Genomic DNA, 27575 nt, shown 5'->3' on the forward strand with positions numbered 1-27575 from the left:
AGTATAATTTTTCCCTTCTTCAAGCAAACATAATTTATAGTCCAAGCCATGACATCTTGCTGGCTAATGGTCCACAGTTCATTGACATCCTGTGGTATGTTCTTTCTTAGGAAAGCCTTTCCTCAAGCCCCAGTGAAATTCAAGATCAGCTGAACAGCAGGATGGAGGAATGGTCTGTCTTCAGTTCTGCTCCTCTAAATGGCCTGGAAGATGCAGGGGCAAGTAAGAAAATGCCGGTGACCTGGCTTTTGTGGCCTTTGTTATTTACTAGACCTTTGAGACAGATCTGGGTGGTAGCTCTGTGACCCCAAGCCAGTCACTCACCTCTCAGAGCCTATTTCCTCAAAGATTAGAAAGTGCTCAATAGTAAGCTGTTGTTACCATACTATTGACAACACCCTCACCACCTACCACTGTTCCAACCTAGGATGCACTTATTGGGTGCCTCTTATGGGCCAGGGTTTGTGCCAAGTATGCACAGAACTTAAACTGCTGGTGGCAGGATGCTATTGCCTCTAAGTTATAGAAGAGGGAACTGAGGTTCACAGATGTGGAGTAACTTGCCCCAGATCTGTTGGCTAGGAAACGTGGGAGTCTGGGGCCCACCATCCTAACTGCTTCTGCTGCACTGCTCCCAACTACTGCCTTTTGAATGGCAAGCTTGGTTGTGAAAACTGCTTTCCCATAGACCATGGTAACGTAGGTAGCCCAAGCATGAGTCCCAGTATGTGGCCTCTACTAGCCCTTCCTTAGTTGGGCTATCTGGATGGGAGTCTTTCCCCTTCTCACCCTAATTGAGAGAGGCACTTTCATGGAGTAAGCCACTCCTCTTGATCACTGCCTCCTCCTACACTGAAGCCACATTGAGGACTCTTCCAAATCCAGCTTTCTACATCTAGGACTGTCAGGCCCAGGAACCTGGATGCCCTCTGGGCCCTGTTCACCCTGCATCCAGCAAAGCTGGCCAAGCACACACATTCATAAAGCTAGCTAGGTAGCCATATGTGGGGCTGTATCATTTAATGAACTTTGCTTTTAAAATATGCTAAAAGGGTACATTAACCACACAGTGCCAGATCAAAGAAGAAAGAAGAGAAATAAGTTTGGGAGTTAATTTCATGGATTCATGTAAGAAGTCTGAAATGATAGAAAATGCATTTCAAAACATGTATAGTATCATAGCTGTCAAGCAGCAAAAGAGGAGAAAAAACAGAATGACAATATTAGGTTACTGTTTCTCCTTTAAATCTTTGTGGGTTAGCCGTCACTGAGGAATGAGAACACATGGATTTGTCTGTAATTTCTCTACTAACATCTGAAATGCTAATGTAATTCTAATATTATTTAATACAAAAATAAGAACATTCTAGGTCACTCTTAGTATGTACTTTAGCACAAAAGACTTTCATTGTTACATATCCATTTCCATTCATTCATTTATTCATACATTCAATAAACATGTGCTGAACTCCTATTCCAAGTCAGGCCTTGGCTTGGCCTGGGAAGGAACTGGGAGAATACAGATGCACATCAAGTTTAGGCCCTGACATTGAGCCTTGTGGTCTAGCAGAGGAGACAAGGCAAAGGCCTAAATAATCAAGTAGAATGTGGTCACAGTGCCCAGGAACAGCAGGACACCAGGCTGGAGGTTGCAAGGAGGAGCAGAGGACTGGTAGCTAGAAAAAGAATTTAAGAGGTCTGCCCAACCCCTGGCTTCTCATGATGGCCAATAAAGGAATTTATGCCTGTCTGGCAACATGGGCCAGAAAGAGTCTGGCTTTCTAGTCCCAGCTTGGCAGAGAGTAAAGTGTGCATCCTGGGACGAGTCCCTGCTTTGCTCTGGGCCTGTTTTCTCAAGTGTGAGCTAAGAATTTTGTATCTCACGAGTCCTACAGGTATTTACAGTCTTAGGTGTCTGGGATTCAAGTCCCTGGCCTCTCGACCATGCTTTTGTTCTTTCCAATCACATGCCATTAGCTCAGCCTTTGAGTGGGAACCATGGAGCCTAGGAAGGAGGGCTGCACTTAGTAGGTGACCCTTAAGTCTTGAGAATATCAGTTAAAGACCCCTGTTCCCAATATGTACCAAGGTAAGAACAATGACACTGCCAATAATGTCAGAATGTCCAGCAAACAAATATACTCCTCTCCCGTACCCCCCCCCCATTCCCTCCCCGTCCCATTTATCAAGTACCAAATAAAATACGCTAGAAGAGATGAAATGCAGCTCAAGCAAGCCGAGAGGTAAATTAACCGGAATGCAGGAGCCCTCTTGAGAGCCATTATGACTGGCCACTCTTGGGGTTTCCTGGATACTGCTGGAAACCAAGGCCTCTCTTGAGCAGCTCAGCAGGCAGATGGCTATGCCACTCATCAAGGCCTCTGAGCACTGGGCTGGAAGCCTCTGAGTGGAGAGGGCTGTGGGCACAGAAAGAACCAATCTCACTCTCTACTACTCTCCTGGGCACTTCCAAAGGGTTGGTAGTAGTGATACCCACCCCCTTACTGACCTTGACCATCAAATGCCTTTGAGGAGCAATGGTGCATCAAGACTCCTCCTAGGGGCTCACTTCCTATATTTGTTTCCTGGGGCTGCCATATAATTTGCCACAAACTGGATGATTTAAAACACAAAAATGTATTTTGTCAGTGTAGGCTAGAAATCCAAAACCAAGGTGTCAGCAGGGCCAGATCCTGAAGACGTAGAATCTAGTTTCTGGTGACTATCAGCAATCCTTGGCAATCCTTGATTGTAGCCACATTGCTCTAATTTCTGCATCCAATTATCAAATGGCCTCTCCTCTGCATGTTTTCTCTTCTGTCTCTCATAAAGATAGTTGCCATTAGATATAAGGCCTAACTTACGTCCAGGATATTGTCATCTCAAGATCCTTAACTTAATTTTATCCCCAACAACCCTTTTTTCAAATATCACATTCATAGGTCCTGGATGGATATATCTTTGGAGAGGGCACACCACTTAAAGTACTATACCACCCTCAGAGCTGCTGTGTTTTTAAGAGCCAAGTGTCAGCACTCAGAGGGAGATTCTGGCCTGAGCAATTGGTGCTCTCATCATTTTTATTGGGTTAGAGCATTCTGGAAGAATCAGTTCACAATACCCCTTCCAATAGAGCAAATCATGAACTCTGGAGCCAGGGTATCTGAGTTTGCATCCTAGCTCTACCACTTCCTAGCTGTTATGTGACCCTAAGCCTAGGCCAATCATTTCACCTCTCTTCCTCAGTTTCCTCTTCTGTAAAATAGGTATGATAACAGCACCTACCTCTTGAGAAGAGTAAGGCTCTATTATTCCCAGTATTCTGTTGTGATCACTACTGAGGCAAGTTCATATAAGTCCACCCAGAAGCAGAAGCAGAACTGGAACACATAGCAATCATGGAGACCATTGACTCCCAACAACCTCAGTCAATTGAAAAATAGAGGCTCATAGGATACAACTGACTAGACATTTACAATAGATGCTCTTTTATGCAGGAGGTCATGATAATGAGAGTTTTTGAGCAAGAGAACCAAAATTTACATCATCAAGAAAATGTCTGCCTTCAAAGTCATCTACTTAAGAGGCTTTACACATTTTATCATAGCAGCTGTTGCCTAAACCCTGTGGGGCCGTGGAGGTCTCCCTTAAAGACAGTTTATGAATCACACCACCCTTTGTAGCCAAATCCAGCCTTTCCTGGTTTAACTATCTTTCTCCATATTCTCAAGAAAACCTTTGGATTACTGACAATCAAACCCACTCTCAATTGATAAAAAGCTGTTCTAGGAATGGCTGGCCAGCTCTGAAGGCAGACCCCCAAGACAAGTCCCACAAATACTACGAGCACTGAGAACCCACCTAAAGCCCCACATGGGAGGTTTGATGATGGTGAGCCCACTGCCATTTCCCAGTATTGCCACACCTCTAACCTCATGTTTTTGTGGTTAGATGCTTTACCATACCTTTACTAATGAGGTAATGGAGGACCAAAGAGAGTAACTAGTTTTCCCAAGGTCACACAGCTAGGCCATGGCAAAGGGGAGAGTTAAACACAAACTTTCTGCCTCCAAACTTATCAATCTTTTTACCATACTGGTATGAACACAAACGAGTCATATTATGTTAGAGGCATTTCTTACATATTTAAAGTGATTTTCTGATGATCTACTATGTCCTTATTCCAAGTCTGAACTTGGGGAAATCTGGAATAGGCCAACTGTATGCTCCAAGCTGATCCCAGCACTTTGCTTTGCAATTCAATTTGTGTACAAATATTGAGATCTGGTACAGTTTGGTGCCACTGGCTTTTCAGATGTCCTGGTCTTTGTGGCCCAAGACTTTCCTATATCTACCTGTAAAACTGGAACAGTTATAATAAAACAGAGAGGGCTGGTCTCAGATGTATTTTGTGGATCCTCTTCTTTCCTAAGACCAACAATTGGAAGTGTTCTCTAGTGGGGGTACACTGGGTTACTTTTGAGCTGTCCTACAAATTAGAGCACTGACCCAGGAAGGAGTTTGCTCTCAGAGTCCTGCCAGCCAAGTAAATGGGCCTGGATGAGTCACTAGCAGAAGATACTAAAGAGCAGATGGCCACAGAGTTGTGCGTGTAATTCCTGAGGCTGAACCAAGGCTGCTCCTCACAATGGCCTTATGAAATTGGAACAAAGCGAGACAGGGAGGAGGCAAGAGGGATAAGGACAAGTGAATTTTCTTATTCTATATAGAAAAATAGGACATTTTAGGATGGAAAGAGGCCAGAAAGCCCACTGAGAGCTGTATGTTCTTTTCTAAGCCCTAGGTTCTGACGTAGTATAATTTTCCTCCCAATACTTGTCGAACCATTTTTAAAAGCAAAAACAGTCATTCCTACTAGTGACCTCTATTACAGTATTGCCTTTGGTGAGGAAATGTCTGCTTTTCCTTGGGTACTAAGCTGCCCTAGTGATGCTATTCTTCCACAAGGGCCCGAGCTACAGGGTGTTACTGTCCTTTCCTGAATTTCTGGGGCCCTATGGTTCTCACTCCCTAGCAAGCCATGCTTGCCATTCTCCATCCCACTTCAGAATAAAATATTAGTCATTGGATCATTAAAAGGGAAATCTTTTCTCCCAGGAGGACCTAGGGCCTTGGCATATCCTCCTCCTCAGGAAAATTCCCCTTTACCCCAGAAGGAAAAATGGGACTATGTCTCCCTGTGAGTTTTATTTTTCCCATGAGGCTTTGCTGCAAACTTAGAGAAAATTCCTTAACCCCAAAATGAAATTAGCTAATTTTATTTTTCCCCCTCCAAGTTCTTTCCCATCCTGCTAGTTTCTGACCTGTGTTAGAGCTAGTCTATAGAGACAAATTGTTTTTTAATCATCAGTTACCTTTCAGATTGTTTGGGCTTACTTCCTGGTCCAACCCTTGAGAATTATATCAAACTAGTCATGGTGAAAAGCCTAGAATTTCTGATACTTTACCTTGACATGTTCACCCCCACACCTCCCTTAAGTTCTGTGTTTGAGAAGACTCTGCAGAGGTAGAGACCAACTTCACTACTGCATCATGGCCAGAAGTGTGCTGTTGAGCTGTCCCTTGCCCCCAGGAAGGTGCCTCTGCCAAGTTAGGCACCCTCTACTGCACTCCAGTGTTTCCCTGTGCAAACTCTAACATCACCCTCACCACACTGTGCCCTGTCTACTGCCAACCCCAGTAGACAGGAGCAGGTCTCTGAGAAGAGAGCCATGGTCTCAATGTCACTAGTCTGCTCAGAATAGAGCAGAGAGACTAACTGAGCAGGTGCATAGTAAATAAACACTGGTTGAATGAATTAAGAGAAATGTAACCAAGTAAAATCTAATATGTGCCCAAGTGAAAATAAACAAAGAGCTGAGACAGAATTTGGCCATCTAGTCTATTTGTTCCTGCCAGGACTTGCCCCTCATAGCCAGGTTCAGAGCCTCTCCTCATAGTTCCAGCCCTGACCTTACCCTACCCTAGCAGGGCCCACTCAGCATCTTGTATCTTGCTGCAAAGAGCAGGCAATCAGTGGGGCTGGAAGAGTCCAATTCCCCTGTGCCTACAGAGCCATAGCCTTTTTTTTTTTTTTGCCACCCCAGCCATATTAACCAAGTCCACATAGATGGGCTTCTGCCTTGGTTTCTCTGTTGAATACTTCAGCTCTTTGCTGGATCTAATTCCCTCCTGTAAGACACAGTATGTTTAGAGCCAGTCCTGTCTCCCTGTCCTGCTTTTGTCTGGCCCTTCCACCAGAGGCAATAGTCAGTCCTGTCTTCTTACCAGCTATGGACAGGCTGTGAATGGCTCAACCGTTCAGCGTCTGGCAATGTACCTACCTCCAAATCCCAGACTCCCATTGACATGCTGGCCCAAAAAGATGACCCCGCCTCAGATACCAGCACCTGCAAAAACCACACCCACATTTTCTTGCCAGTTTTGACAATGCCTGAGCCTTCTCAGCAGCTTTTGAATGGTCTATAACCCCAGGTCTCCTTGTCTTCATCAGTCCAACTTGCTAAGGACATAGCCCAGCCCACAACTGAGCACATTTAGGATGCCTCCAAGGGACTGGAAACTGGTCCCCCAAATCCAGAGGACAAAGCACTAAATTTTATGTGGAAGGTCTGCCAAGATTGTCCCTATGTAAGATTTAATAGGACACCTAAAACTCTCCTCATTGCCTACCATCACCATCCAATCATACTGGTCAAAAGCAGCTCTTTCTGGAAGAGACACACTTTTCCTTACACACTATTGAGATCTGAGTGGACAGCTTTCACCAGATTACTAAATGTAATAATCGCAAACTGACTTCACATCAATATATCCCCAGTAAGGCCACTGTTTCCAGCAATATAGCCTCTCTGAACTTCTCTCCTCAGAGCCCATGTCTCATGGTAGCCTAACGGGAAAAGGCTTCATTGTGGAAAAAGTTTTTCAGCACTTCAGGATATAAGTTCTCCTGAATGGTTTCTCTGCTGAGTACTTCAGCTCTTTGCTAGATCTGAACCCCTGCTCTAAGACACAGTATGTTTAGAGCCAGTCCTGTCTCCCTGCCCTGCTTTTATCTGGCCCTTCCACTAGAGGCAATAGACAATCCATGTAAGAAAACCCTTCTATGTTGTAGTACCCGTGATGATAGCAGGACAAATACCACTAGCACAATAATGACTTTTTATTGACCTACCATGAGCTTCACCCTGTGCCTGGGTCTTCCCATTTATTCCTCAGAAACACTTTTCAGCAAGGTGAAGTGACTTGCTCTAGGTCACACAGCTAGTAAGGGGTGGGGGTGGAGGGTGAGAAGAGAATCAGGATTATGACCCAGGTTTCTCTGACCTAAACATCTTAGCTCTCATTGCCACATAGATTATGTCACTATCCTTGGGTTGGCTCAACCTGTCTGAATCAGATGCTTCAAAGCAACATAAGAAGATAAAGTCTGTGATGATTTAAGATGTTGTAATATGGGGAGAAGTCATCCCTCATAGTTTCTGGCTTCCCCAAACAGGACAATCTGTGGGTCTTTCTGTGAGTAGACAAGCATAAGGCAGCTACTTAGGATCCAAACTTAGATATGCTGTTAGCAGTGGCCCTGTTTCAACAGACTGAGCTCTTTGAAGATAGGTACAGAGTTTGATTCACTTCAGGATTCACTGTAGCACTAAGTACAGGGCTTGAAATAGAGTAGTGGTTTTGGCTGGAATTATGACACCACAAGGGAGGGCTGAAGGGCTATAAGGACTCAGAAGAAAAATTATCACCTCAGGCTGGAGGTCCAGATGGACTTTCTTTGAGCTGAAACTGGAAGTATAGATCTCATTTTAGACAGGTGAATACAAGGGTAAAAGGTTCTAGGTGAAGGTATAAGCATAAGCAAAGACATGAAGTCAAAGCAAAGGCTCAGATAGTCTTAGTTAATAGCAAAGTGTAAATATGGCTGGAGTACAGGATGTGTGAGGATGATAAGATGAAAGATTGGAGGGGAGGTTGGGGCCAGGTTGTGCATGATAGAATTGCAGTATTCATGGCCACTGACAACCGAGCAGCCTCCATGGGTCAAGCACTGGGCCAGATACTCTGTATTTATTATTATCTTGTCAATCCTCATAACAGTTCTATGAGGCATTATTACCTCCCTTTGACAGATGAAAAAATAGAGGCTCAGAAACAAAAGCACAATAATTGTCTAAGATCAAATATGAGATAAAGCTGGCACTCAAACTCAGATCTGCTTGGAACTAAAGCCAACCATCTTCCCCACTGTTCTACACTGAAGGAATGAATTAGGGAAAGCCTTGAATGTCAGATGGAGGAGATCCTGATCATGGGAGGTGATAGAAGGCAGGGCAGTAGGTTGAAAGAGTTAAATCTCAGAATGGGGAGACTCCCAACTTTTAGCAGTGGCAACTATTCTAACTGCACCATCAATGGCTTCAGCTTGGGTAACATCTTGGATCCTGGGGGATATGAGAAACACAAGCCTCTAGGAAGTCAAATTCAATAGCAAGGATAAGAGGTCTTCCAACATGAAATTTCTATAGAATTACCTGTTTCTAGCAGGGTCTAGTAGCAGCCAAATAGAAGAAAAAATATAGATCCTTAAGACATGATTCACAATGGACAGCAATGAATTTCCTGCATAATTAAATCAAGTCTGTTGGAAATATGTCAATTTTCATCTTAATGCCTTGATCCTTCTGACTGAGATCCTCTTTAAAAAATTGTCTTGACCATTATAAACTTTTGAACAATAATAAATACAGAGGCAGAGCTGCCTCAAACAGATTGTCAAACTGCAGCGGGAAGGCCGGGGAGGGTTGGGGGGCAAGAGGGAGGGGGGTAAGAGATCAACCAAAGGACTTGTATTCATGCATATAAGCATAACCAATGGACATAAGACACTGGGGGGTAGGGGAGGCCAGGGGATTGTCAAGGGCGGGGGAAAAAAAGACACATATGTAATACCCTTTGTAATACTTTAAGCAATAAAAAAATTTTTAAAAAAAGAACATTAAAAAAGAAATTGTCTTGAGTCTGTGGCATTGCGTCTATTTAATCTCAGGGCTGTTTGGGTCAGGAAACCTGCCTCTAGAATTACCCCAGGCAGAGGCCCCCTGTGATGGCATTTGTTTATACCTCCTGGGATCAAGATGGTTGAGGCTTAGAAGACTGTAGGACAGAATCTCATGGCAGCTCTTCCTCCAGATCTCATGCTATTCACCCACAACACTGGCCTGTTCTCTAGCAAATGCTATCTAGGCTCAAGTAGACCAGAGCTACAAATGAACTGCTATTCAAAAGGCTGGGCCTACAAAAACGTGGAAGTTCCTACCTGTAAAGGTCCTTTTAAATGTGAAATCTGTGGAGACTGTGTTCAATCTGCACCATAGTACAGACTGACTTAGACTAAAGGGGCTGGAGAGAGTGTCTAGATCAACCCCACATGGTGCATATGGAAAAAGTGAGAGGGTCCAGGGAGGGCAAAAGCCCCCACCCCAAGTCATGGGTATGTCAAACTGCTCTCTGGCCTAAAGCCCAGGGCACATAAGTTCCAAGTACAATTCTACATGTCCCAAAAGACTTCCTTCAGATGAGCTGTTTTGAGTCCAAATCACCTAAAAACAGAACTATTGTCTGCTGATGTCTATAGACATTTTCTAGCTCCCTCACCTGATAACAATAACAATAATAGTAATACCTCATGTTCCCCAAACATTTGATAACAGCTTGCATATGCATTTTTCCCTGGAATTGTCACAACAACCCTATAAGATAGGCAGAATATGGATTTTTAAGTCAATTTTTAGCAAGGAGAAAACTGAGGCTCCAAGGAGCTCAGAAACTCACCCAAGTTCAAGTGGTAGTACTCAAACTTGAATTGAGTAATTCTCTTCCAAACTCAGTTCCCTTTTCACTCCCATGGCCTTCTCTGTGAGAAGCATCAGTGAAATGGTTTTCTATAAAACTGAACTGTGGTCTTTTCCAAGCTGCTCTCAGTTAAGATTAAATATTTGCTTATGACCTTTTCCCTTCAGCAGCTTCCTAGTGATCACACCCCCAGCTACCCAAGGCACAGCACAACTGCTCTAAGTCTCAGCTAATGTCTCATTCTGCTCCAAGATCACTTGGGACTTGAGCTGGCTCTCCCACTGTTCCCTCTGTGGAAGAAAAGATTCACATGCAAATAAAATGGGACATTTGTATTTGCATTTGGGGACATGTAGCCAAATCAAATATGATGACCACATTAACTAAATATTATAGGCATTTCCTTTCCAGTTTTCCTTCCTGTCACCCACTTAATCTGGTGTAGAATGGCCATGCAAGAATGTGATAAATATTTTTTTCCTTCCTAAACTTGGATTTAGCATGAACAGAAAAAGATTGGAGTGAGAGAGTTAACTCTTGAGAGGTTTACTTTCACTGGGCCAAGTATCTGTGGGAAGGAGTTAGGGTCATTCAGGATTGAGCTATCTTGCAAAGGAGGGGTATGATCTAAGCATGATGCAGATTTTTAAAGCAGGCTTAGTTCAAAATCCATGGCTGTGCCACATACCATCTTTGTTATGCTTCAGGTTACTCAGAAGCAAATGGGAAAAGAGGTGGAAATTCTTTGTGAAGAAGTAGGTTTGGGCCTAGTTGCTGCTTGGCTTCTTGAAAACATCATACATTTACCACCTGAAATTTGTCTCTAAGGACAATGCATGGGCATCTGCTCTGGGCTTATGAAGTGGTTGATCAGCAGTAGGTTTGAGGCAGGCATGGGAAAGATCCACATGAAATCTTGAAATGGGCTGGCAAAAGAAATATTCCTACCCTGACCAGAAGGACAGGGATCAAATTATAGTCTTGGGTGCAAGGAGATTTTGAGTGAGAAGGGAGCTCAGAGATGGGATGATTTATCACCCTCAGTCTGAAGCCAGAGGAACCAAGGCTCAGAGAGGGCAGGGACTTGTGCAAAACCAAGATCAAGGCAGGGCAAAGCTGTGGCCAGACCGTTGGGCCACAGTTCTTTTTCCTGCACCAAGCTACCCCCCCACCAATTGGACCACAGAGCTAGGGATGGACAAGCTGCCTCCCTTAGCTCTAGCAGCTTGCTGAGGGCGAACCCTTTCTCAGGGCCTAGTAGGAAGAAACTGATGGCACTGATGACAATGTCCCCAGCAAAGAAGAGTTATGTGCAGACCTAAAATTTGTTTGCAATAGAAACAAGAGAAGGGACACTTCTTGATAAGCTTTTCCCACTAGACTGGCTCTTCCTTCTCAGATTCTGTTCTGTTCAAAGTTCATCAGTTTGGCTCTTCACTACTGGGACCCAGCTTAACCAAGCCTTTCTATTGGTATGTTGGTATGATGGGGCCACATTTAATTCCAGGTAACAACCTTCTAGGAGAAGAGAAAATGGGTAGCAGTTAGAATGTGGTTTTTGAGTGAGTAACTGACAAACTGGGTCTATCTTTCTGGTGTGTGTGTGTGTGTGTGTGTGTGTGTGTGTGTGTGTGTGTGTGAGAGAGAGAGAGAGAGAGAGAGAGAGAGAGAGAGAGAGAGAGAGAGAGAGAGAGAGAGAGAGAGAGAGAGAGAGAGAGAGAGAGAGAGAGAGAGAGAGAGAGAGAGAGAGAGAGAGAGAGAATGAATGTGAGTATGAGTATAAATGAGGTGGAAATACCTGCTGACCCAAAAAGGAGTTTTGAAGGGAAAACCTGACTGAAGCTCTGAGAGGGCAGGGGTTCTCAGGCTTTCCAGTAGGAAGTGACTTAAAATGAGGTGGGACCAAGGAAGTGAGGTAGCACCTGCAGGTTACCCTGTGTACCAATAGGGCACAGGGCTGTGGCTTAACTTGGGGAATGTACACTTTATAAAGTACTTCCTGACGTGTTACCTTGTTTACTTTTCCCAGTGACCATGAATGGATGTACACGCGTGTGTGTTGGAAGCTATTATCTGCATTTACCAGATGATGAAGCTGTGGCTCAGAGCACTTAAGTAACTCTCCATGGTCACACAGCCAGCATGTGGCAGAGCTAGGACACAAACCCAGGTATTCAGCCTCCCTCATCCCATTCTCTTTTCATTACAGACAGTATAACCTAAGGGATAGGGGACAGGTTCTAGAATCCGAGAGACCTTTCTAAGGGCAAGTCAGAGGGAAGCCTGACTATTTACACTACCTTCAGCCTTCAGTCTCCCAGCATGTACAATCTGGCTACTCTGTGCTAAAGTATGAGGTGGGGGGTGTAGGTGGGGGAGATAGCTCTTGTTACTCTCTTTTCTCCCTTCAAACCTAAGTCTGCTGCTTGCCTTACCCCTGACAGCACCCTGAAATGTAGGCTCCTGGCTTGATATTCTGCTCCCACACCCCCAGCCCTGGCCCAATGCTCAGCCCTGCAGCCTAACCCTGCTTGGGCCACTCCACATAGATACTGATGAGAAGCAGGTCGGTGACATTTCCTGAGCTTCTACCCACAGTCCACACCCAACCTTTTGTTTTTATTTTCTGTCCCTTCCAAAAAGGAAGGAAATCGTTTCCCCCTCAGCCCTGAGTGTAAAAGGAACACCTGGACTCTCCCTCTGAATGTATGGGCACAGCTGGCAGAAGGACTTGCAGTGGAAGAACACTGCTCCCCTTGACCGATTTATTCAGGCACTTGCACACCATTCAGTAGACCTTCATTGAATGAGTGTGGTCCCAGGCTAGTCCCACATGCCAGGTTCTGCCAGGAAACAGAGATCAAGAAACCCAAGCTTGGCTGGCTCCCCTTTCCCCAGATGTTCTTGTTTTACTTCCATAATCACACCTGAGAAGAACTATTATCCCATTTTAGGAAAGAAGGAACTGAGGCTGATGGAGAGATGTGACTTATATGTCCATAACCACAAAGCCAGTAAGTAGTTGAGCTTGGATTTGAATTCAGCTCTCCTAGTGTCCTAGGTCTATGTTCCTTTGACTCACCAAACTAGATCTGTTCCATCCCCATTCCCTCACAGCTCTCAAAAGGAAACAACCCTTCTAACAACTTTGTTTTGGACTTCCAGCCTCCAGAACCAGGAGATAAAAAATTTTGTTGTTCAAAATACCTGGTATGTGGTAGTTTTTTTATGGCAGTCTTAGCAAATGTATATACCCATTTACAGAGTTATAGCTTCCCTACTAGACTTTAAGCTCATTAAAGGCAGGAGTCCAGGACTACCCAGCCCAGTGCCTGGTGCCCAGTAGATGGTCACTCAAGAGTTGCTGAAGTGACCTTGTCCAGAGTGTGCAGGGGAGGATATTAGCCTGGGAGGCTGGCTGTCCCATTTCTCTCAGGTCAAGTCTGGGGGGACTGCCTGCTGGCCCTTTCTTCCCTATATTTTCTGCTACTCAAAACGGACACCCTTCCTCATGGAAGAGGGTTTGAGCAGCTGCAGCCATCTGTTGAACAAGCAGCCTGCAAAGAGCTTGGTATCTCATGTTCCTAGAGACTCAAGGTCGCTGTGGGAAATATTTAGTGCCAGTTATCTTCACCAAACAACATGGGGTGAAGGTCTTGAGAATCAGGTTCTAGTCTCTACCCTAAGCTGAGAGGATGCAAGCTCTCCAGGGATTAAAGAAGGTTTTAAAAAGTTAATGATGTTGGAGCTGCAGTGTGAATAAGGCATAGGAAATGAAGGGAAGAATAATTCCAGACAACAGGAATTGCATGAACAAGGTAAAGCAATGTGCAGGTACACGGGATGCTCAGGGAACAGAAGCAAATCTGGGATTGTTGAAACAAAGGAATTTTGTGAAGGGTGTGGCCAAGATCTTGAAGAGCTGAGTAGGAAGCATAATGTTGAGGTGAAGTTACAACATCAAGCCTAAGTTGGAATTTCATTCTGAAGCCAGTGGAGATCCAGGCATTCTGAATGGTATGAATGACTTCTCATTGAGAAGAATATCCTTTACACTAAGGGTAGTAGTGTAGGGCACATCCTGGAGCAAGGGAGATATGTAAGTGAGCATCTGCCAGAACCCCTGTGAGACAAACTAGTTTGAACCCCAGGAGTCAAATGGTGAGTGGTGGCCAAGGGAGAGTGAGAAGTTTCTAACTGGGCAGCTGGGGATATAGTAGGCCTCCTGGTCAAGACCTAAAAATGCCCAGTCCTGCCTGTGTGCTCCCCAAGTTCAGAGTAACTTCCATTCTCTCCACAGAGCCCACTGTCAAGCTTATCCCAAGGGCCCAGCATAAAATGAAGAGTCTCTCAGGAAAGGTTTGTGGACCAAATTAATTTTCAGAAGAAACAAATGCTTGCTAAGCTTCTGTTTTAACACTATAGAAAGGTTCTCTGCCCCACTAAAGACACAGGAAATAAAGAGTGGGGAGACTTCATTGTGAAAAGCAGCTAATGTTTAAACCCAAAACTTTAGAAACATTCATGGAATTCAGTTCCTGATAGCAAAGAGAAGTTTAAGCTTAGGAAAAGCAATAGCTCATTGTGATTTACACTGTCATGTAGAAGGGGAGGAGAGTTCATCTAAAGTGACCCAGCTTCATCTAGCAGCATTAATCATCAATGGCTTTGCATACATTTTGGCCTAATAATACAGGAAGAAAAGGCTTTTTCAGGGCCAAGGAAAATGCTGTTTCATAATGTCACCTTTTGCCTATCTCCAGCAGGCCCCAAGATGAGGATACACCATAAGCCCTTTTCTGTGAAAGTTCTGCAAAGCTCTCAGGGGCATGCATAATGAGCCCCATACCCTGGCAAGAAGTTAAGTCTCAGCAAGATGCCCACACGGCAAAGGGTGTGTCTGTGAATCCTTGGTCCTGTTGCCCTAGTATATGTGCTGTGCCATATAAATAGCATCCCATGCCTCAGATGAGAGCATTGGTCAGTAAGGGAGAACTTGCAGCTATTCTGGTATTCATGGTCAGCAGAGTAGGCAAAGCCTTCAAAGACTGGGGTCCACAGAGGGGAGTAGCTAGCACAGATTGGTTATAAATCTGTGAGTATAATCCAGAGCTCTTGACTACTGGGCTCAGGCTCCTTCTAATGGACCATGCTGCCTGCCTCTTAAGCTAGACCCACTGATCCAATTAATTTGATCATCTTGATAGAACTGTCTGGTCAAGTCAGTGACCATTAATTTGGCTTATTCCTTTTCTTACCCAAATAATCAGTTGTTTGCATTGGCCCGGGAAATGAGTCTAAATCAGTGATGGCGAACCTTTTGAGCTCAGCATGTCAGCATTTTGAAAAACCCTAACTTAACTCTGGTGCCATGTCACATATAGAATTTTTTTGATATTTGCAACCATAGTAAAACAAAGACTTATATTTTTGATATTTATTTTATATATTTAAATGCCATTTAACACAGAAAAATCAACCAAAAAATGAATTCGCGTGTCACCTCTGACACGCGTATCATAGGTTCGCCATCACTGGTCTAAATGGACTGGTTGTTCAAATAGGTCCTTGACTGTGACTGGCATGGAGGGTTTTGTGATTTAGAGCTGGGTTTGTCTGTCACAGTTAAATGGTCCATCAAAGAGCAAGAGATTAAGAATAGACCTAAGTTGTATATCCACACAATGGAATACTATCCAGCAATAAAAAGAAATGAGCTATCAAGCCATGAAAAGACACGGAGGAACCTTAAATGCACATTGTTACATGAAAGCAGTCAGTAGGAAAAGGCTACATAGTGTATAGTTTAATTTATATGACATTCTAAAAAAGGTAAGACTATGGAGGGGGAAAAAATCAGTGATTTCCAGGAATTTGAGGAAAGTGAGAGAGTAATGAAGGGGTGAAGCACGGGATATTTAGGGCAGTGAAACTCTTCTGATCTGTAACAGAGGAAAAGGCAAATGCCAGTTGGACTCTGAAGCCCTGGCTAAAAGTCTGCACTGACACATGTGGATGAACACTGAACATTTGGTCATGCATCTAAATACTTAGGAATATCTGCATATAGGCATTACCTAGTCATGGTCTTCTGTGATATGCTGTATGTAGCTAAATAACAGCCCCAGAACCATATGAAATGGAAAAAGTAACACAAAATAGAAACTCACAGGATAGTTGTCATTCTATGGTCATCAAAGCATTTCAGAATTTTCCCTTTCAGTCTAGACCAGTGGTTGGCAAACTGTGGCTCGTGAGCCACATGCAGCTCTTTGGCCCCTTGAGTGTGACTCTTCCACAAAATACCACGTGTGGGTGCGCACATACAGTGCGATTGAAACTTCGTGGCCCATGCGCAGAAGTAGGTTTTCAGCCTGGGCAAGTCTATTTTGAAGAAGTGGAAGGTCAAGGGGAGAAAAAAAAAAGGAGACATATATAATACTCTTTGTAATACTTTAAGCAATAAAACAATTTTTTAAAAAAGAAGTGACGTTAGAAGAAGTGGAGGTGTCGGTTGGTCGGGCGACGGAAGACACGGCACAGGACACAGGTGGGCAGCGGGATACGCAGCGCGGGGAGGCGCGTGCCATTCATGCACGAGTTGAGTGAGCCAGTCAGTCAGCAGTCTCATTGTGCAGTGGTTAGTGCTGGTCGTGTCCACAAATCGTGAGCGGATGACAAAAGATAGATGAAACAAGTATACAAGATGAGTATGGATGGGAGAGTTGGAAGGGGTCGACCTCAGCGAACGTACCTCAATCAGATTGAGGATGTTTTTTAGCAAAGGCCAGCTTAGGAGTACCCTAAGTAAGTTAATAACAATGTACCTACCTATATAGTTTAAGTTTAAAAAATTTGGCTCTCAAAAGAAATTTCAATCGTTGTACTGTTGATATTTGGCTCTGTTGACTAATGAGTTTGCCGACCACTGGTCTAGACTAACTGCATTAATTCCTATGATTTTCTCTACCAAAGATGGAGGATGTGGGTATATACCAAGAAGTAGAACTCATTAGACTCTCATTGTTCTCCCCACCCTAGATTTTTGTGCTAAGTCCTTGAGTACCTAGTACTGGAGCAAACAACCAGATATGGCAATAAAAATACAAAAGAACACAGTAGACAAAGACCACTGGTTTGTTCCTATATGCACAATTGCCAATTATGAAAGATAGCATTCAGACTAAATTCTACACACAGTTTGAGGTACTTCACCATAAGCATTATTATCTCTGGCCTTTGTTGGATTCCTGGAGGTGGGACCACTTTCAGGTAGTGCAAGAGATCTCTAAAAATACCCAATATTTTTATAAGAGAGAAGACTTGTTATTACAAAGATGGTGATTCTTCTAAAATTAATCTATAAGTTCATTTCAATTCCAATAAAATCCTAACAGATTTTTTCATAAAACTTGGCAAGCTGACCATAGATTTATATGGAAGAACAAAGGGGCAAAGATAATCAAAACACTCAGGGAAAATAATGAAAGAATGAACAGGGGGCTCATGCTACCCGATAGCAATATCCTATATAATAAAAGGCTAATATGCAAATAGACAGAATGACAGAACAACTGGTCACTATGACGTGTGCTGACCACCAGGGGACATATATGGAACATGGTGGGCGTTGGCCTCAGCGGGATGATGGAGCAGGTGAGTGGGGGTGCCAGACCAAGGCAGGGCACTAGTCACTGTCATTGGGGCCAGCCTCTGGTGGTTACTGAAAATTCTTTGCTCCCTCGTGCCGCTTTCCCACTCAGTGCTTGTTCCCACTGCCAGCACCGGAGCCGCTGCTCACACCCATTGCCAGCGTCAACCCTGCTTGCACCTGCTGCCAGTGCCTGGCGCTGGTCCCCATTACTTGGTACCATCAGTGGGTGTGAGTGGGGCCAGCACCATCAGAGTGTGGGAGTGGTGGCGGCAGGAGCGGGGATGACAGCAGACAGGGGACCAGGGGCTGCAGTGAGAAGGGCTGGGTGGGGGGTGCAGAGGATGGGCCAAGACCCTCCTCTGTGCTTACCGCAGCCTTGCGGCCCACAGTTCCTTTCAAGGTTCATGAATTCATGCACTGGGCCCCTAGTTTATTATAAGCTTATAGTAATAAAACCATGTGATATAGGTATAAAGACAAAATAAAGCAGACCAATGAAACAGAACAGCAAGCTCAGGAAGTGACCCACAGATGTAGAGAAACTTGATATATGACAATGGTGCAACCATAGAAAGGCAAGGGAAGGACAGACTATTTAATAAATGATGCTTAGATAATTCCATAGCCATGTGGAGGAAAAAATAAATTCCTATAAAAGATAAGTTCAAACCTGGTGATATGGCTCAGTTGGTTGAGTGTCTGTCATCCCATGCACCAAGAGGTCACTGGTTCTATTCCAGTCGGGGCACATGCCCAGGTTGCTGGCTCGATACCCAGTAGGGGGTGTGCCAGAGGCAGCCAATCAATGTTTCTTTCTCATCGGTGTTTCTATCTCTCTCCATCTCCCTTCCTCTTTCTCTAAAAATCAATAAAAACATATTTTAATAAGTAAGTTCAAGGTGAATTATAAAGCAATATGTAAAAGTAAAACATTAAAAAATTTAATAGAACATATAGGAGACTATATTTGTGATGGGGTAGTATTACTTAAGAGAAAAAACACAAGTCGGCCTGGCCAGTGTTGCTCAGTGTTTGAGCATCGACCTGTGAGCCAGGAGATCACGTTTGGATTCCTGTTCAAGGCACATGCCCAGGTTGTTGTGATATGCAAGAGGCAGTTGATCAATGATTCTCTCTCATCATAGATATTTCTATCTCTCTCTTCCTCTCCCTTCTTCTCTGAAATAAAAATATAAAAAAACAGAAGCCATACTTTAAAAATTTTAATAAAACTGACTTTATTTTAATTTTAATGAAAACATTTATATGACAAAGACAACATAAAGTTTAAAGACTAGGAGAAGATATTTTCAACAGATATAACTAGAAAGCAATGACATTTATAATATCTTAAAACTTCCTCAGATAAAAATGTAAAAGACACCCCAATTGAACTGGGCAAAAATGTGAATAGGCATTACATAAAGGATGAGAACTGAAAGGCCATTAAATATATGAAAAGTTAGTCAACTTCCTAATAATCAGGGAAATACAAACTGAAGCAAGAAGACATATTTTAAATTCATCTATTTGGCAAAATATTAAAGGCTAACAATATTAGGAATGTTGATTATATGAACACACACTGATTCTGGAAGCACAAACTGGCACAACCACTTTGGAGACTGATCTGACAATGCCTAGCAAATAATTGTTTAAACAATTGCTTAAAAAAATGGAAGCCTAGATAATTTGCTTTAGACCTTTATTCTTTTCTTAAATTAAGCATTGAATACTAAACAATTCTCTATAAGCACTGTTTTAGCTGTACCCTATAAATGTTATAATGCATTTTATTTTTATTTAGTTCAAAACATTTCCTAATTTCTCTAGAAGTTTTTTCTCTGATCCATGGGTTGTTTAGAAATGTGTTAATATCCAGATATTGATATTATCAAGAAAATGAAAAGATAACACACAGAATGGAAGAAAATATTTGCAAATCATATACCTGACAACGGAATTGTATCTATAATATATAAAGAACTCTTACAACTCAACAATAAAAATAACCATATTAAAAATGGGCAAAGGATCTGAACAGACATTGCTTCAAAGATGATATATAAATGACTGATAAGCACATGAAATGCTGTCCAACATCATTAGTCATCAGGGAAATGTAAATCAAAACCACAATGACTCTAGATCCAGAGACAGAGATGCATCGAACAGACCATCGAATTGCAGAGGGAAGGCAGGGGAGGGGAGAATGGGGTATGCATGAATATGAGCATGACCAATGGACACATACACTAGGGACATGGAGACATGTGCTGGGGGGTAGAAGTGGGCAGGGAGAGGTCAATGGGGGAAAAAAGAGACATGTATTACTTTCAACAATAAAGAATTTTAAAAAACACAATGAGATGTCACTTCACACCTACTTGAATGGCTAAAAACAAAAAGTCAGACAACAACGTGTTAGGGAAGATGGAGAGAAATCAGAATCCTCAGTTGGTGGGAACACAAAATGGTGCAGCTGCTTTGAAAAAACAATCTGGCAGTTCCTGAAGCTATTAAATAAAGTTACAATACAACCCAGCTGAGTCCATTCCTTCATATATGGGGTGGGCAAAAGTAGATTTACAGTTGTGAGTACACACAATGCAGTTTATTCTTGTATTATTATTTATTAAGTATTGTGTTATTTGTATTACAACTGTAAACCTTTTGCCCATCCCTGAACTCTGAAAAATAAAGGAAAATGATTTTTAAAACAAACTTAATTGATACAATGTCTACTTTCACAGAGCTTAACACATGTTGGTATCATGTATTTCATGGCATCTATCCTCAAAGTCAATTTGTAAGTGTGTATTTAATATCTACCATACATGAAAGAGAACACTGCCCATTATAAATACAGAAGCCTAAGTAATCATAGAAAATATGATGATGTCACTTGAGTAAGAATATAGGAAATGGATAGGAAACTTGAATTTCTGAGTACCTACTAATTGCCAACCTCTATGCTAGGTTCTATCTATCTATCTATCTATCTATCTATCTATCTATCTATCTATCTATCTATATCATCATCTATTGTTATATAGTTACATACAGTTATAGTAATATATATATATATATCTACACTAATAAAAGAGAAACATGCAAATTGGTGTCACTCCGCTATGGCCACCAACCAATCAGAGTGACTATGCAAATTAACCCAACAAAGATGGCAATTAATTTGCATATGCAGGCGCAGAGTGAAGACTGAAGGCTCTGGCCAGAGTGAAGACTGAAGACTGAAGACTGAAGAGGATTGGCTTCTCCACTGCAGCTGCAGCGGAGAAGCCAAGCCTCACTGTGGCCGCAGCAGAGAAACCAGACCAGAGGCCTGGGTCCCAGGTGACAGAGGAAAACCAGTGCCAGCAGCTGGGGAAGGAAGGCCTATTGCACAAATCTCTTTGTGCAATAGGCCTCTAGTATATATATGACTTCAATTCTAAAAACCATGGAAATTTGGTATTATTAGCTCATTTTAAAAAAGAAGAAACGTGAATTAAGTAAATATTAAGTAGGTTGTCCATGGCCAGACAGGCAGTATGAAGTAGAGCAGAGATTCAATCCTGTATCTATGACTCCAAAAACTATATTCTTTTTTTAAAAAATATATTTTTATTGATTTCAGAGAGGAAGGAAGAGGGAGAAAGAGATATAAACATCAATGATGACAGAGAATCATTGATCGGCTGCCTACTGCACGCCCCCTTACTGGGGATCAAGCCTGCAACCTGGGCATGTGCCCTTGACTGGAATTGAACCTGGGACCCTTCAGTCCACAGGCTGACACTCTATCCACTGAGCCAAACCAGCTAGGCTATATTCTTTTAACTATAGTACCACATTGATATCTGAAAATATGATTCTTCAGTTCTGGAGCAGGAAATGTATGTGATGATCTTGGACTAGGAAGTTTCAAAGATTATTAGAGCCATTTAAAAAGAACTCAAGGAGTCAATTTAAAGGGGCTTCCAGTTGCCAATGCAAAACTTAATATGAATAAGAACAATGAATTCTAACACATATTACATTTAAATTCATGAGTTAATCATTATACTTTAAAAATAATCACTCATTGACTTTATTAGTGCACACTAGTGAACTAGTTCATTATTTTGAATCAGGCATTTATTTTGCCTCCTTATACAAACTGTATCCTTGGATAACCATGTAGCAGATGTACAGAAATATTCCAGATTTAAAAAAATAAAGAAGGGATAATAGAAGAACATCAGCGTTTTACCACCCTTAATAAATGAAGGAATCTAGCTAGATTTCACTATCAGTGGCTGCTAACATAAAACTGAGACAACCAGATAGTATGCATCTCTTAATGGAAAACACAAAGTAATATATGAAGTAGTCTCACCAAAAACAAAGCAAAAAGCAAAACAAACAAACACACACACATAAAAAAACAAAAAAACAAACAACATAAACCCGAGTCTAGCTAAGACTCTAAAACAACTACTAATTTAGAGAAAACAGAAATGTGAAGATAGAGTATCTAAGTATTAATTTAAGAAAATACGTATATATTTATTGATTTATGAGGAAAAGGGAGAGGGACAGAGAGATAGAAACATCAATGATGAGAAAGAATCATTGGCTGCCTCCTTCACGCCCCCCCACTGGGGATTTAGTGGGAAACCTGGGCATGTGACCTCCTGGTTCATAGATTGACTCTCAACCACTGAGCCACAACAGCTGTGTTCTAAGTATTAAATAAATTTTTTTTTTATTGATTTCAGAGAGGAAGGGAGAGGGAGAGAGAGAGAAACATCAGTGATGACAGAGAATCATTGATCGGCTGCTTTTTGCACGCCCCACATTGGGCATCAAGCCTGCAACCACCATATGCCCTGACTGGAAATCAAACCATGACCTCCTGGTTCATAAGTTGACACTCAACCACTGAGCCACGCTGGCCAGGCAGTATTAAATTTAATGGGAATGCAGTCAGCAAAATCAAGATTATGGGAGATGCTCAGGGAAAGCAATCCATTTTCTTTTAAAATATAAATTTCAAGATTAAAAGAGACTAAAAGGTTGTGTCAATCAATTACATCACCTGGCCTTTATTTAGAACTTTATTCAAACAAAATCCATTTATCCCAATTATAAGATAATTGGAAACTGGAACACTGGCTATATATCTTTTTTTTTCATTTTGAGTTGTGATCATTGTATTATGTATGTTTTTATAGAGTCCTAATCCTTTCAAATATATACTGAACTATTTACAAATGAAATGTTATGTCTGAAATTTTCTTCAAAATATTACGGAAATAGGAAAAGTGGATGTGATATTGATGAAAGAAGCATGAACATGGGTTGACCATTTTTGAGGCAGGGTATTGGGTATAGGGATCCCATTATATAATTGTGTCTGCTTTTGTATACATTGGAAAACTCTCTCTCTCTCTCTCTCTCTCTCTCTCTCTCTCTCTCTATATATATATATATATATATATATATATATATATATATCACATGATTTAAAGATACATGCATATATGTGTCAAAATTCCATATCTTATGAATTTATAGTGGAATCACACCATATCCATATGTGAGTTATATAAATTCAAACATAGGCACTCAGCATATATAGAGAGAAGAAGGGAGGAAGAACAAAGAGAATGAAAGAGAAAGAGAGCGAGACTGAGAGAGAGAAAGAGAGAGAGAGAGCACTAAGACAGAAGAGAACAATTGATATGGTATAGCAGGTTGTGCCTACAATTCTCAATAATCCTGCTATGCCCTAGAGAGAACATAAGTTTGAAGCTATGGTTCTGTTGTTACTCTCTCAGTAAGTCTCATTCCCCATGTGTCTCTCATAAAATGAGCTTTTCACTGTTATTCTTTTATTTAAAGATGCATGTATGTCATTCAGCATGGCTTAAAATCACCAGCTCATCTGGTGCTGAGTCAAAATTTCAGCAATCTACTTCAGTACTGGAACACAAAGAGACAAACAGGATTTTCTGGAATAATGAAGATGTGGTATGTAGCCTGCCAAAGGGAATCTTAAGGGTGGATTTTACTCTATGGTATTTTCACCTTATGTGCTGATTAAATAAGCTAACAAAAAGATGCAAAAGTCCAGTGTATCTAATACTTGTGTGCAAGGTCATGTGTAAAAAGATGTTTAATGTATTATTCTAATATTTTAAATACTGAAAAAATTCTAAATGTTAACAGAGGATTGGCTAAACATGATGTACCCCCCATAATTGAATACCTTATGGAGTCATTCCAAAAAATAAGGTAGATATTTCTCATGGACTAATAGGACAAGATGTCCAAGACATAGTATTACATGAAAGAAGCATGTGGCAAAACAATGTATATAGTATGCTTCCATTTTTGTAAATAACAAAATGAATAGAAATATACCTATAGATACATACATACCACTGTGCTTTCATTACAGGACATTTCTGGAATATACAGGAAACTGGAGAAAGTGACATGCTATGATGTGAGGGAATGGGAGTTTAGAGTGGGAGGGTAACTTCCTTTTCATTGTATGCTCTTCTTTATAGTTTGAAATCTTACTATATGCATGCATTAACATTTGAAGTTTTGCTGAAATATAGCACACATATAGGAAAGTGCATATTTCATACTTGTACAGCTCATTGAATTGTTCTAAAATGAACACACTCAACTAACAACCACCCAGGCCCCAAAATCAAACTTTACTAATTTATAGAATGCCCATCATGCCCCATCATTGTCCTTTCTTTCTTCCTGAAAGTTAACTACCATCCTGAGTTCTAATATCAAAGTTTAGATCTGTCCATTTTCAAATTTTATAGAAACTGAATCAGACAGTGTGTATTATTTGGGGTCTGGCCTATTTCAATCAATATGATGTTTATAAGAGTCTTCCATGTTCTTGCATATAGCTCTAAGTTTTCATTTTCATTACTATAGAATATTCCATTGTATAAATGTATCACAATTTACATATTCAATGTTGATGGACTGTTGGGACATTTCTATTATTTGACTGGTACTAAATACTGCTCTAATAGACATTCTTGCATATGTCTTTAGTTAAACACATATGATGGAACTGCTGGGTCATAGAGCAGGTGTTTCTTTAGCTTTACTATATACCAACAAACAGTGTCCTAAAGTGGTTGTATCAGTTTACCCTTCAGCTAGCACTGTACACTAGTTTAATTAAATTTTCAAACAAACAATAACAAGAGTAAAAACAAAACACTAGATCAATTCATATAAGCAGTTATTTAATTAGTATTTTTGTGTTACGTCTATGGTTAACTTATAAAAAATAAAGTTAAAGAAATGTGCCAGTATGTTACCTAATATGCTCATATAAGATTCGTATGACAAATTCCTATTGAATTTCATGCCAGAAAGGGGCTAATCTTTAAAGAGGAATATATTTACTTTCTGGTTCTCAGATAATATATGCCAATGTAACCCTTATCTTTAACTGCCAAAAAATTTTGAGTCAAAAACCAACCATACCATTTCACTCATCCAAGGTATCTAGTAATATCTACACCTTAAAATAGACAATTCTGTTCTATGTCTTAATTTACATTGTTTAAACTTATAAGATTCTGGAAATCCTTTTACAAATAAAGGGGAAAGGTTAAATTGTAAACAAATAAACCAAAATTAGTGATAGCCCCAGATGATGAAGTTTTAAAGAAAACGTTAAGAAACTAAGGTTAATTACCAAGCCACAGTTCTTAAAACTGCCTGGTACTGGCACAAGAACAGACATATAGACCAATGGAATGGAACAGAGAACCCAGAAATCGACCCAAGCCATTATGCTCAATTAATATTTGACAAATTAGGCAAGAGCATACAATGGAGTCAAGGCAGTCTCTTCACTAAATGGTGCTGGGAAATTTGGTCAGATACATGCAAAAAAATGAAACTAGATCACCAACTTAACACCAAAAACAAACTCAAAATGGCTAAAAGACTAAAATGTAAGACGGGAAACCATAAAAATCCTACAAGACTCCATAGGCAGCAAAATAGCAGAGATATACCTTAGCAATATCTTTACAGACACAGCTCCTAAGGCAATGGAGACTAAGGAGAAAATAAACAAATAGGACTACATCAAAATAAAAAGCCTCTGCACAGCAAAAGAAACCATCAACAAAAAAAAAACAAGAAAGCCCACTGCATGAGAGAACATATTTGCCAATGATATTTCTGATAAGGGTTTAATCTCCAAAATTTACAGAGAACTCATACAACTTAACAAAAGGAAGATAAACAATCCAATCAAAAAATGGTCAAAGGATCTACATAGACACTTTTCAAAAGAGGATGTACAGAAGGCCAGGAGACATATGAAAACATGCTCAAAGTCACTAATCATCCAAGAGATGCAAATCAAAACAACAATGAGATATCATCTCACACCTGTCAGAATGGATATCATCAAAAAATCAACAAATGACAAGTGCTGGCGAGGATGTGGAGAAAAAAGGAACCCTCCTGCACTTCTGATGGGAATGCAGACTGGTGCAGCCACTGTGGAAGACAATATGGAGTTTCCTCAAAAGTTAAAAATGGAACTCCCATTTGACCCAGTAATCCCACTTCTAGGACTATATCCCAAGAAACCAGAAACACCAATCAGAAAGGATATATGCACCCCTATGTTCATAGCAGCACAATTTACAATAGCTAAGATTTAGAAACAATCTAAGTGCCCATCAGCAGATGAGTGGATTAAAAAACTGTGGTACATCTGCACAATGGCATACTACACTGCTGTAAAAAAGAAGGAGTTCTTACCATTTACAACAGCATGGATGGAATCAGAGAGCATTACGCTAAGCGAAATAAGCCCATCAGAGAAAGTTAAATATCACATGATCTCACTCATATGTGGGATATAATGATCAACATAATTGATGAACAAGAATAGATCCAGAGACAAATGGTAGGGGATGGGGGCAGTTAGAAAGTAGCCAAAGGACTTGTATGCATGCATATTAGCATAACCAATGGACACATAACCAATGGGGCGGGTCAATTGGGTTAAAAGAAGACATATGTAAAACTTTAGACAATAAAAAATAAACTAAAAAGAGGGGGAAAAAGAAACAAAAGTTAATACAACCCGAACAACAAAATTACAGAAAGGAAGCAATATAAAATGTTGTGCTCTGTAACATATGATTGACCAGCCATCTGTTACATGGCTGGTGAACAAGATAAAGTCAGGCTTGTATAAGTCCTAGGACCTCACCAAACAAAATTCCATGTTTTATCCTGATGGAAGAAAAGATGAAAACGCGGTGCTTTCCCCATTTGGGGGTTTTTTGACTCAATACCCATTGGACAAGCCTGTTCCTCCAGATAAAAATCTGATTTCTTCTCCTTATACTGGAATGAAATTCACCTTTGGAAAGAACACACAGTCTACTACTATACTTCTCAGTCAAGTATTGCCACCTCAAAACATCTTCCTATCTGTGCCTCTAGGCCAGCAGTTCTCAACTTGTGGGTCGCGACCCCTTTGGGGGTCAAACAACCCTTTCACAGGGGTTGCCTAAGATCATCGGAAAACACATATAAAATTACATATTGGTTTTGTGATTAATCACTATGCTTTAAACATGTTCAATTTGTAACAATGAAATTGGGGGTCACCACAACATGAGGAACTGTATTAAAGGGTCGTGGCATTAAGAAGGTTGAGAACCACTCCTCTAGGCAGATAGAATCCTGTATCCCTTCTCAGTCACTATGAGAAAGAACCCTAACCAATCCAAAGATATACTTTTCTTATCTTTTGATGCTGTTTTGATGTTAAGTTCATGCTTGATGATTATATCAATGAATTTCTTACATCTCACAGTAGTGACCAGATGGACTCAATGAAATTTTTCCATTTGGCTAGGGGCTAAGCCTATGCTCAGTTTTAAATGGATATCACAAAGAGTAAGAGCTCAAGAGAGAGAGTGAGAGAGCCTGAGCTGAAGTTTCCAAAGATCTTAAATTTAAGTGGAACTTTGAA

This window comes from Myotis myotis, unplaced genomic scaffold, assembly GCF_014108235.1.
Source record: "Myotis myotis isolate mMyoMyo1 unplaced genomic scaffold, mMyoMyo1.p scaffold_m19_p_4, whole genome shotgun sequence".
NCBI classification, from domain to species: Eukaryota; Metazoa; Chordata; class Mammalia; order Chiroptera; family Vespertilionidae; genus Myotis; species Myotis myotis.